This window comes from Phyllobates terribilis, unplaced genomic scaffold, assembly GCF_046119375.1.
Source record: "Phyllobates terribilis strain yellow unplaced genomic scaffold, ASM4611937v1 Scaffold_4__5_contigs__length_816908805, whole genome shotgun sequence".
Taxonomy (NCBI): Eukaryota; Metazoa; Chordata; class Amphibia; order Anura; family Dendrobatidae; genus Phyllobates; species Phyllobates terribilis.
In genome coordinates, this window is record NW_027362764.1 from 683,448,187 (window position 1) to 683,460,425 (window position 12,239).

General features: G+C 48.8%; 2 non-coding genes and 6 pseudogenes across 2 annotated transcripts; all 8 read left to right on the forward strand.

The window, feature by feature from the left end:
• The first annotated feature begins 2,861 nt into the window (after nt 1-2,861).
• On the forward strand, nt 2,862-2,981 carry LOC141269013 (5S ribosomal RNA; annotated as a pseudogene).
• A 942-nt stretch (nt 2,982-3,923) lies between these two features.
• Nucleotides 3,924-4,042, forward strand: LOC141269659 (5S ribosomal RNA; annotated as a pseudogene).
• Nucleotides 4,043-4,663: 621 nt separating this feature from the next.
• Nucleotides 4,664-4,783, forward strand: LOC141266903 (5S ribosomal RNA). The gene has a single exon (XR_012320922.1). It is a non-coding gene; the product is annotated as a 5S ribosomal RNA (ribosomal RNA).
• A 942-nt stretch (nt 4,784-5,725) lies between these two features.
• LOC141267601 (5S ribosomal RNA) lies at nt 5,726-5,844 on the forward strand (annotated as a pseudogene).
• Nucleotides 5,845-6,465: 621 nt separating this feature from the next.
• LOC141269484 (5S ribosomal RNA) lies at nt 6,466-6,585 on the forward strand (annotated as a pseudogene).
• Nucleotides 6,586-7,526: 941 nt separating this feature from the next.
• On the forward strand, nt 7,527-7,645 carry LOC141269122 (5S ribosomal RNA; annotated as a pseudogene).
• A 621-nt stretch (nt 7,646-8,266) lies between these two features.
• Nucleotides 8,267-8,386, forward strand: LOC141269728 (5S ribosomal RNA; annotated as a pseudogene).
• A 3,306-nt stretch (nt 8,387-11,692) lies between these two features.
• On the forward strand, nt 11,693-11,811 carry LOC141266824 (5S ribosomal RNA). The gene has a single exon (XR_012320846.1). It is a non-coding gene; the product is annotated as a 5S ribosomal RNA (ribosomal RNA).
• The last annotated feature ends 428 nt before the right edge of the window (nt 11,812-12,239 follow it).

Genomic DNA, 12,239 nt, shown 5'->3' on the forward strand with positions numbered 1-12,239 from the left:
TGCAGTACACAGGTGGTATATCTTGCAACACAGATAGGCTACTCCACTGACTAACACACTCTGCAATAGGCCAAAAAGGATTAGCTTTGCTAGATTCAGCCAAATGCTGTGAAAAAAACTTGCACAGCACTGGCACAGACCTGCCTGGCAAAAACTGATAGGAACTGATGTAACCTAGTCCTGAAAAGGACTCCAATTACAATTAGTCTTTACTCCCACAACCTATCTATTTAAGAGCACAGACCTCCCTGATAAAAGTCGTAGGAAATGCTGTAACCTAGTCCTTAAAAGGACTGCAATCACAACTATTCCCTACTCCCAAGCTATCTGTATATTTGTGCGAAAATTGGCTTGAAATTAACAAGGTATAGCGCACACAGCAACAGCGGTGCCGTCTAACACGCAGCTGCAGCAGTGAGAAAATGGTGGCGACGGGGAAAATGGCTTGGTCTTATAGGGCAAGGACATGTGACATACACTGCCAATGACACATGCCCTTGCTTGTGTGAAAAAAAGCACTTCGCTCCGTGTGTGCGCTGCTGATAGGCTGACAGATTGCACCTCCCCACTGCAAATGCGGGAAAGAGAAAAAAAAATGGAGATCTTCATTGTTCCTGCAGAGATCCATCCCCTGCCCCTCCCCCCACCCCGCTGTACACTCAAACTGCGTATTAACATTAATTTTCATCATTACTGAGAAAAATCCAGTTATGATTTTGGTGCACGAACAGTTATCGAACATAACCTCGAACAGCCGAATTTTTCTCAAATTGTTCGTGTTCGCCGAACGGCTCGAAGACCGCCCAAAACAGCTCGAATTTGAGATTGGCGAACAGTTCAAGTAGAACAACGCTCATCTCTAATTTTGACATCATATTTTGGCATGATTTTGTATAATTTCAGCAAATTTTTCCTCATTTTAATTTGGAGTTGAGCCTGGGTAATTCCAGAATTCTCTGATATTTTTAGTGGCTCTTGTACGTCCGTTCCTCCTACGTCACTCAAGTCTCCTCCCACATCACCTAGTATGTCGGTTTCTCGTATGTCAGTCATGTCTCCTCCCATGTCAGGTTTCTGTATGTCCGTCTCTTGGTCAGACCCAAGGTCACCTTCAGTTACAGACACGTGTCTTACTTCTTGTTCATTTTCCACATTACAGTCAGAATCAGTATCACCGTCTGACACTTCTACACTATTTTCCTGCTTAGAAATCTCTAACACAAGACTATGAAAAAAATCTACCAAATGTTGAATATTTCTCAATTTCTGTTTGTCTCTATTTACCAATTTAGAAGTTAACTGTAAATTCTGCAATTCACATTCTTTGTATAAACTGAGCCACAAAACTTCTATGTCATCTCATACATTAACTTTGAAATTAATATTACTTTGTTTAGCAAAAGAAGAAATTATATCCATATTTTGCTTACCTTAAGATTCCTTGGCTTCTCTTTATCAGCACGTCCTGTCTTCAGTTTGTCTGATTCTTTTCCTGTGTGATTCTGTTCCTTGTTAGTACCTCTGCGTCCTGTCTTTCCTCAGTCTGTAGGTCCTTTCTGCTTCTCGTGACAAACTAGTGAATTTACTGACACGTGAACAACAGCTGTTCAGCTCGTCAGGACTCCCCCCTTGTTCACGGAAGAAATTCACTTACTTAATTTAAAAAACAAAAAAACAGGACTGGCTGGCTCACCATTGTAAAATAATACTCTTCCTGTATTATTTTTTTCTACTGAGGACTTCTCAAAGTATCAATATCACGATATTCTTATAAAAAAATGTATCTATTTATTCTTGGATTGTCCATTAAAAAAAATCAGATTGCAGCAGGTACATACAATAATTAGTTATAAAGTAATTGTCCATTTGTCCATAATTAGCCTAATTGTTGAGATTCACCCATCTTTCCTTGGATCCTGGCTGGTAAATCATGTCTTTGTCCAGCATGTGTCCAGGCCTACATGTCATCTGCTTCTCAGCATGAAGATTCTGTGTCTTGTGGGGTGGGCAGAGCAAGAGAGCCCCCCTTTCTGTACCATGGGCTTTTATAGCCAGTCGTATGGACACCTGTTCTACATATGGTAGTGAACCAAAAATACACACACAAATAGCGCATGTCAACTAGACACGATGGCTGAGGCATAGAACTCAGAAAAATGATTATCGATTAACATTCCAAATGAATTTCCATAATTAACCATTTAACAGAGACCGCCTGGGAATACCAGGTGCTGTAGGCTTTTGCTTTTTCCTTCCTTCCACCAGCAGGGGGCACTCTCTTCTATGCCTTTTTTCCATTCCCTTTCACAAGTGCACACATTCATTCTCTTTTCTTTTTTTCATTTGCTTTCTCTCTTGCGCTATTTCATCTCTGCAAAATACCAGCATCCTTCTGATCACCGTGGGCCTCCAGCATTGTTGCTTATTTACTTTTAATACTAGGCTCCTTTTCACCAGGACCAGCATCTCCCGGGTGGCTGGAGGCAACCACCGGTAACCCCAAGCAGAAGACCTTTGCAGGCAACACGACCCTCCCCCCTGAAGAGCAGCTCAAAGTCACTGGCAACCATCTCACCCTCTTCCTTCATTCACCCCTGGACGTCTCGCTCCGCCCCCAAGTTACGGGTCCAGCTTGCTCTTTCTGTCACATTACCGCGATGAAGGGTTTAGCCTGCAGGAGACCCTGCGCCGAGCCATTTTTGAAGACACCTGATGCGGCGGGTGAATCACTGCTAAACAAACCACACCTGTAGGGACGGAACTGCCGTTGCATGGACCCTTTGGAGCCCGCCCCGTCACCACCAGATTGCTCGCCATCAAGCGATCCTGAGAAAGGCTGGCCGGGCGATGGATCAAGCAGCGTCTACTGGCCATACCACCTTGGATATGCCTGATCTCGTCTGATCTCGAAAGCAAAGCAGGGCTGGGCTCAGACAGTACTTGGATGGGAGACCTCCTGGGAACACCGGGTGTTGTAGACCATTTTGATGACGTTTTGCCCTACTGCCCAGCTCGGCTAGCATGGAACGGCGCCTTGCCGGACTCCGACCTTAAGTAACTTAGATGATGGAAGCCCCAAGGCCGCTGAGCCAGTTGGCAGCTAAGTACGCTACACCGCCGCCTTCACGCAGGCCTGACACCGAGCTCCTTGCCACGGCTAGGAGTTGTTATTGACTCCGCATCTCGCCGTGTGGAAATGATGGCGTTAAAAGCACCCGGGGCCGTGAAGGGGCCAGGCTTTCAGCAGGTGCCCAGGGAAGGTTTTGGATGCCGGCCGCCTAGCGAGGGCCAGCAAAAGTAACATGTTTCTCTGCAAAGAAGCTTGTGTAACCAAGCCAGACGGCTGACAAAGAGCTAACCTCAGTGCAAGGAAGGCAAGGAAGGTGCAGAAGGAATTGGGGAGGGGGGGGGTGATTCCAGCTAGGGCCCTGAAATCATAAAACAGGCAGGAGAGTCTGACGCATGGTGACGGAGAGGTTGTAGGGGCAGATAGGGGGTGTTGTCACGTGCGAGCACGTGTGCATGCTGGCTTGTGTGTGAGAGTGCGCTTCCTAGGTGTGGCGCGCTGCATACAGTCAAAGGGATTGTTCCCTTTCATTAAAAGTTAATCCTCGGCTGCAGGCTATTAGAAAGCAACTAACCGCGCTCTACTCACCCTACCCGGGTCTACCGGTGAGTCTCGCCTCTGCTCCCGGCCTGTGGCATTGGCCGTGAAGCCGACGTTCCGTTGACAGCGCTGCAGCCGATCAGTGAGCTCAGCGGCTCTGAGTGGGGCCTTCTGTCTACAAGACCTTTTAAGGAAGCCAGCAAAAAAATTGAAGAGAAGGGAAAGCACAAAAGGACCTGGTCTTGCTGAGCACTGGAAAGGGCAGCCGGCAGCAAGACTTTAAAGTAGAAAAGCAGCAATTGAGTGGCTTGTTTCTGCCTATGCCCACACCACCCTGAACAAGCCCAATGTTGTCTGATCTTGGAAGATATGCAGGGTTGGGCCTGGTTAGTACTTAGGTGGGAGACCGCCTGGGAATACCAGGTGCTGTAGGCTTTTGCTTTTTCCTTCCTTCCACCAGCAGGGGGCACTCTCTTCTATGCCTTTTTTCCATTCCCTTTCACAAGTGCACACATTCATTCTCTTTTCTTTTTTTCATTTGCTTTCTCTCTTGCGCTATTTCATCTCTGCAAAATACCAGCATCCTTCTGATCACCGTGTGCCTCCAGCATTGTTGCTTCTTTACTTTTAATACTAGGCTCCTTTTCACCAGGACCAGCGTCTCCCGCGTGGCTGGAGGCAACCACCGGTAACCCCAAGCAGAAGACCTTTGCAGGCAACACGACCCTCCCCCCTGAAGAGCAGCTCAAAGTCACTGGCAACCATCTCACCCTCTTCCTTCATTCACCCCTGGACGTCTCGCTCCGCCCCCAAGTTACGGGTCCAGCTTGCTCTTTCTTTCACATTACCGCGATGAAGGGTTTAGCCTGCAGGAGATCCTGGGCCGAGACATTTTTGAAGACACCTGATGTGGCGGGTGAATCACTGCTAAACAAACCACACCTGTAGGGATGGCACAGCCTTTGCATGGACCCTTCGGAGCCCGCCCCGTCACGGCCAGATTGCTCGCCACCAAGCGATCCTGAGAAAGGCTGGACTGGCGATGGATCGAGCAGCGTCTACTGGCCATACCACCTTGGATATGCCCGATCTCATCTGATCTCGGAAACAAAGCAGGGCTGGGCTCAGAAAGTACTTGGATGGGAGACCTCCTGGGAACACTGGGTGCTGTAGACCATTTTGATGACGTTTTGCCCTACTGCCCAGCTCAGCTTGCATGGATCGGCGCCTTGCCGGACACCGACCTTAAGTAACTTAGATGATAGAAGCCCCAAGGTCTGTGAGCCAGTTGGCAGCTAAGTACGCTACCCCGCCGCCCTTCACGCAGGCCTGACACCGAGCTCCTTGCCACGGCTAGGAGTGCTTATTGACTCCGCAGCTCGCCGTGTGGAAATGATGGCGTTAAAAGCACCCGGGGCCGTGAAGGGGCAAGGTTTTCAGCAGGTGCCCAGGGAAGGTTTTGGATGCCGGCCGCCTAGCGAGGGCCAGCAGAAGTAACATGTTTCTCTGCAAAGAAGCTTGTGTAACCAAGCCAGACGGCTGACAAAGAGCTAACCTCAGTACAAGGAAGGCAAGGAAGGTGCGGAAGGAATTGGGGAGGGGGGGGGTGATTCCTGCTAGGGCCCTGAAATCATAAAACAGGCAGAAGAGTCTGATGCATGGTGACGGAGAGGTTGTAGGGGCAGATAGTGGTTTTGTCACGTGCGAGCACGTGTGCATGCTGGCTTGTGTGTGAGAGTGCGCTTCCTAGGTGTGGCGCGCTGCAGACAGTCAAGGGGATTGTTCCCTTTCATTAAAAGTTAATCCCCGGCTGCAGGCTATTAGAAAGCAACTAACCGCTCTCTACTCATCCTACCCGGGTCTACCGGTGAGTCTCGCCTCTGCTCCCGGCCTGTGGCATTGGCTGCGAAGCTGACGTTCCGTCGACAGCGCTGCAGCCGATCAGTGAGCTCAGCGGCTCTGAGTGGGGCCTTCTGTCTACAAGACCTTTTAAGGAAGCCAGGAAAAAAATTGAAGAGAAGGGAAAGCACAAAAGGACCTGGTCTTGCTGAGCACTGGAAAGGGCAGCCGGCAGCCAGCATTCAAAGTAGAAAAGCAGCAAGTGAGAGGATTGTCTCTGCCTACGGCCACACCACCCTAAACACGTCCAATCTCGTCTGATCTCAGAAGCTAAGCAGAGTTGGGCCTGGTTAGTACTTGGATGGGAGACCACCTGGGAATACCAGGTGCTGTAGGCTTTTGCTTTTTCCTTCTTTCCACCAGCAGGGGGCACTCTCTTCTATGCCTTTTTTCCATTCCCTTTCACAAGTGCACACATTCATTCTATTTTCTTTTTTTCATTTGCTTTCTCTCTTGCGCTATTTCATCTCTGCAAAATACCAGCATCCTTCTGATCGCCGTGGGCCTCCAGCATTGTTGCTTATTTACTTTTAATACTAGGCTCCTTTTCACCAGGGCCAGCGTCTCCCGGGTGGCTGGAGGCAACAACCGGTAACCCCAAGCAGAAGACCTTTGCAGGCAACACGACCCTCCTCCCTGAAGAGCAGCTCAAAGTCACTGGCAACCATCTCACCCTCTTCCTTCATTCACCCCTGGACGTCTCGCTCCGCCCCCAAGTTACGGGTCCAGCTTGCTCTTTCTGTCACATTACCGCAATGAAGGGTTTAGCCTGCAGGAGACCCTGCGCTGAGCCATTTTTGAAGACACCTGATGCGGCGGGTGAATCACTGCTAAACAAACCACACCTGTAGGGACGGCACAGCCTTTGCATGGACCCTTCGGAGCCCACCCCGTCACGGCCAGATTGCTCGCCACCAAGCGATCCTAAGAAAGGCTGTCCGGGCGATGGATCGAGCAGTGTCTACTGGCCATACCACCTTGGATTCGCCTGATCTTGTCTGATCTCGGAAGCAAAGCAGGGCTGGGCTCGGACAGTACTTGGATGTGATACCTCCTGGGAACACCGGGTGCTGTAGACCATTTTGATGACGTTTTGCCCTTCTGCCCAGCTCGGCTAGCATGGAACGGCGCCTTGCCGGACACCGACCTTAAGTAACTTAGATGATGGAAGCCCCAAGGCCTCTGAGCCAGTTGGCAGCTAAGTACGCTACCCCGCCGCCTTCACGCAGGCCTGACACCGAGCTCCTTGCCACGGCTAGGAGTGCTTATTGAATCCGCAGCTCGCCATGTGGAAATGATGGCGTTAAAAGCACCCGGGGCCGTGAAGGGGCCAGACTTTCAGCAGGTGCCCAGGGAAGGTTTTGGATGCCGGCCGCCTAGCGAGGGCCAGCAGAAGTAACATGTTTCTATGCAAAGAAGCTTGTGTAACCAAGCCAGACGGCTGACAAAAAGCTAACCTCAGTGCAAGGAAGGCAAGGAAGGTGCGGAAGGAATTGGGGAGGGAGGGGTGATTCCTGCTAGGGCCCTGAAATCATAAAACAGGCAGGAGAGTCTGACGCATGGTGACGGAGAGGTTGTAGGGGCAGATAGGGGGTGTTGTCACGTGCGAGCACGTGTGCATGCTGGCTTGTGTGTGAGAGTACGCTTCCTAGGTGTTGCGCGCCGCAGACAGTCAAAGGGATTGTTCCCTTTCATTAAAAGTTAATCCCCGGCTGCAGCCTATTAGAATGCAACTAACCGCGCTCTACTCACCCTACCCAGGTCTACCGGTGAGTCTCGCCTCTGCTCCCGGCCTGTGGCATTGGCCGTGAAGCTGACGTTCCGTCGACAGCGCTGCAGCCGATCAGTGAGCTCAGCGGCTCTGAGTGGGGCGTTGAGTCTACAAGACCTTTTAAGGAAGCCAGCAAAAAAAATGAAGAGAAGGGAAAGCACAAAAGGATCTGGTCTTGCTGAGCACTGGAAAGGGCAGCCGGCAGCCAGACGTCAAAGTAGAAAAGCAGCAAGTGAGAGGCTAATCTCTGCCTACGGCCACACCACCCTGAACACGCCCAATCTTGTCTGATCTCAAAAGCTAAGCAGGGTTGGGCCTTGTTAGTACCTGGATGGGAGACCACCTGGGAATACCAGGTGCTCTAGGCTTTTGCTTTTTCCTTCCTTCCACCAGCAGGGGGCACTCTCTCCTATGCCTTTTTTCCATTCCCTTTCACAAGGGCACACATTCATTCTCTTTTCTTTTTTTCATTTGCTTTCTCTCTTGCGCTATTTCATCTCTGCAAAATACCAGCATCCTTCTGATCACCGTGTGCCTCCAGCATTGTTGCTTCTTTACTTTTAATGCTAGGCTCCTTTTCACCAGGACCAGCGTCTCCCACGTGGCTGGAGGCAACGACCGGTAACCCCAAGCAGAAGACCTTTGCAGGCAACACGACCCTCCCCACTGAAGAGCAGCTCAAAGTCACTGGCAACCATCTCACCCTCTTCCTTCATTCACCCCTGGACGTCTCGCTCCGCCCCCAAGTTACGGGTCCAGCTTGCTCTTTCTGTCACATTACCGCGATGAAGGGTTTAGCCTGCAGGAGACCCTGCGCCGAGCCATTTTTGAAGACACCTGATGCGGCGATTGAATCACAGCTAAACAGACCACACCTGTAGGGACGGCACAGACTTTGCATGGACCCTTCGGAGCCCGCCCCGTCACGGCCAGATTGCTCGCCACCAAGCGATCCTGAGAAAGGCTGGCCGGGCGACGGATCGAGCAGCTTCTACTGGCCATACCACCTTGGATACGCCCAATCTTGACTGATCTCAGAAGCAAAGCAGGGCTGGGCTTGGACAGTACTTGGATGGGAGACCTCCTGGGAACACCAGGTGCTGTAGACCATTTTGATGGCGCTTTGCCCTACTGCCCAGCTCGGCTAGCATGGAACGGCACCTTACCGGACACCGACCTTAAGTAACTTAGATGATGGAAGCCACAAGGCCTCTGAGCCAGTTGGCAGCTAAGTACGCTACCCGCCGCCTTCACGCAGGCCTGACACCGAGCTCCTTGTCACGGCTAGGAGTTTTTATTGACTCCGCAGCTCGCCGTGTGGAAATGATGGCGTTAAAAGCACCCGGGGCCGTGAAGGGGCCAGGCTTTCAGCAGGTGCCCAGGGAAGGTTTTGGATGCCAGCCGCCTAGCGAGGGCCAGCAGAAGTAACATGTTTCTCTGCAAAGAAGCTTGTGTAACCAAGCCAGACGGCTGACAAAGAGCTAACCTCAGTGCAAGGAAGGTTATCCTTATCCTCTCTTGCTGACAACTTTATCTTCCAAAAGGTAGGGGAGAAAACAAGGGGATCTGCTACTTTGGATCTAATCCTTATAAACAGGGAGGAAATGGTTGAGGAGGTAAAGGTGGCTGGGACCCTAGGAGGCAGCGATCATGCTATTATAGAATTTTGGATAACTAGAGGAGGAAGACATGTGAAGACTCAAACTTCAAGGTTAGATTTTAGAAAGGCAGATTTTAAGAGACTCAGAAAGAGAATAGGAAGGATCCAATGGCTGGATGTCCTTAAGGACAAAAATGTCCAGGAAGGATGGGAAATTTTTAAAAATGAGATTCTCAAAGCACAATCGTTAACAATCCCGAAAAGTAGGAAGAATGGGAAGCATTTAAGGAAACCAGGATGGATGAACACAGAACTTAAACACATGCTAAAAAGAAAGAAAGAAATGTTTATTAAATGGAAAGAGGGAGGCATATCTAAAGAAGATTATAATGCAGTCTGCAGATCCTGTAGGGCACGTATCAGGTTAGCTAAAGCTGACAATGAATTAAGGCTTGCAAGAGATGTCAAAAGCAATAAAAAAGGATTTTGGGGGTATGTCAAAAGTAAAAGAAAAGTCAAAGATGCTATAGGATTTTTACAGGATGAAAATGGAGAAATGGTAAGAGAGGATGTTGAAAAGGCCGAACTTTTTAATTCTTATTTTGCATCTGTTTTCTCTCAGAAAGAAAATGTAACATCAACTGATCTTCACTGTCCTTTTAAAGGAATAGAGGAATCCAAGTTATCTGTAAACAGAAATATTGTGAGGGAATATTTAGCTAACATAAATGAGTTCAAGTCTCCAGGTCCAGATGAATTACACCCCAGAGTACTGAAGGAGATCGTAGAAGAAATTTTAGAACCACTCTCCATAATCTTTGAAAATTCTTGGAGAACAGGAGAAGTCCCAGAAGACTGGAGAAGAGCAAATGTTGTTCCTATCTTCAAAAAGGGGAAGAAGGTGGACCCAGGGAACTATAGGCCGGTGAGTCTGACTTCTATACCAGGAAAGATCTTTGAACAAATTATTAAACAACATGTATGTAAGTACATGGATAAGAATGAAGTGATTAACCAGAGTCAGCATGGGTTTGTAACTAACTAGTCATGTCAGACAAACTTAATTTCCTTCTATGACAGAATCACTGACTGGGTGGATCAGGGAAATGCTGTAGATATAGTATATCTTGACTTCAGCAAAGCATTTGACAAAGTATCTCACACCATCCTTATTGAAAAAATGACCAAGTATGCAATGGACCAGGCAACTGTTAGGTGGATTCATAACTGGCTTAGTGATCGGACTCAAAGGGTGGTTGTAAATGGCTTCACATCCAGCTGGATGAATTTCTCAAGTGGGGTACCACAGGGCTCCGTCCAGGGACCTGTATTGTTCAACATCTTTATCAATGATTTAGATGAAGGAATTGAGGGTAAACTGATTAAATTTGCTGATGACACAAAGCTAGGAGGGATAGCTAATACTAGAGAAGAGAGAGAGAGGATTCAAAAAGACCTAAATAAACTGGAGCAGTGGGCAGCAACCAACAGAATGGTTTTTAACAGGGAAAAATGCAAAGTACTACATCTGGGCAATAAAAATGAAAAAAGCATATACAGAATGGGAGGAATAGAGCTAAGCAACAGTACATGTGAAAAAGACTTAGGTATACTAATAGATCATAGACTGAACATGAGTCAACAGTGTGATGCAGCAGCAAAAAAGGCAAATGCAATTCTGGGATGTATTAACAGAAGCATACAGTCTAGATCACGTGAAGTCATTATCGGTCTTTACTCCTCTTTGGTCAGACCTCATCTGGAATACTGTGTACAGTTTTGGGCACCACATTTTAAAAAAGACATAGACAAACTGGAGCAAGTTCAGAGAAGAGCGACCAGAATGGTGACTGGTCTGCAAACCATGTCCTATGAGGAACGGTTGCAGGATTTGGGAATGTTTAGCTTGCAAAAAAGAAGACTGAGAGGAGACTTAATAGCTGTCTACAAATATGTCAAGGGCTGTCACATTGTAGAAGGATCATCTTTATTCTCATTTGCACAAGGAAAGACTAGAAGCAATGGGATGAAACTAAATGGGAGGAGACACAGATTAGATATTAGAAAAAACTTTTTGACAGTTAGGGTGATTAATGAGTGGAACAGGCTGCCACGAGAGGTGGTGAGTTCCCCTTCAATGGACGTCTTCAAACAGAGGCTGGACAGACATCTGTCTGAGATGATCTAGTGAATCCTGCTTTGAGCAGGGGGTTGGACCAGATGACCCAGGAGGTCCCTTCCAACTCTACCATTCTATGATTCTATGATTCTATGAAGGCAAGGAAGGAATTGGGGTGGGGGGGTGATTCCTGCTAGGGCCCTGAAATCATAAAACAGGCAGGAGAGTCTGACGCATGGTGACGGAGAGGTTGTAGGGGCAGATAGGGGGTGTTGTCACGTGCGAGCACGTGTGCATGCTGGCTTGTGTGTGAGAGTGCGCTTCCTAGGTGTGGCGCGCTGCAGACAGTCAAAGGGATTGTTCCCTTTCATTAAAAGTTAATCCCCGGCTGCAGGCGATTAGAAAGCAACTAACCGCGCTCTACTCACCCTACCCGGGTCTACCGGTGAGTCTCGCCTCTGCTTCCGGCCTGTGGCATTGGCCGTGAAGCTGACGTTCCGTCGACAGCGCTGCAGCCGATCAGTGAGCTCAGCGGCTCTGAGTGGGGCGTTGTGTCTACAAGACCTTTTAAGGAAGCCAGCAAAAAAATTGAAGAGAAGGGAAAGCACAAAAGGACCTGGTCTTGCTGAACACTGGAAAGGGCATCCGGCAGCCAGACTTCAAAGTAGAAAAGCAGCAAGTGAGAGCCTTGTCTCTGCCTACGGCCACACCACCCAGAACATGCCTGATCTCATCTGATCTTGGAAGCTAAGCAGGGTTGGGCCTGATTAGTACTTGGATGGGAGACTGCCTGGGAATACCAGGTGCTGTAGGCTTTTGCTTTTTCTTTCCTTCCACCAGCAGGGGGTAATCTCTTCTATGCCTTTTTTCCATTCCCTTTCACAAGTGCACACATTCATTCTCTTTTCTTTTTTTCATTTGCTTTCTCTCTTGCGCTATTTCATCTCTGCAAAATACCAGCATCCTTCTGATCACCGTGAGCCTCCAGCATTGTTGTTTCTTTACTTTTAATACTAGGCTCCTTTTCACCAGGACCAGCGTCTCCCGCGTGGCTGGAGGCAACCACCGGTAACCCCAAGCAGAAGACCTTTGCAGGCAACACGACCCTCACCCCTGAAGAGCAGCTCAAAGTCACTGGCAACCATCTCACCCTCTTCCTTCATTCACCCCTGGACGTCTCGCTCCGCCCCCAAGTTACGGGTCCAGCTTGCTCTTTCTGTCACATTACCGCGATGAAGGGTTT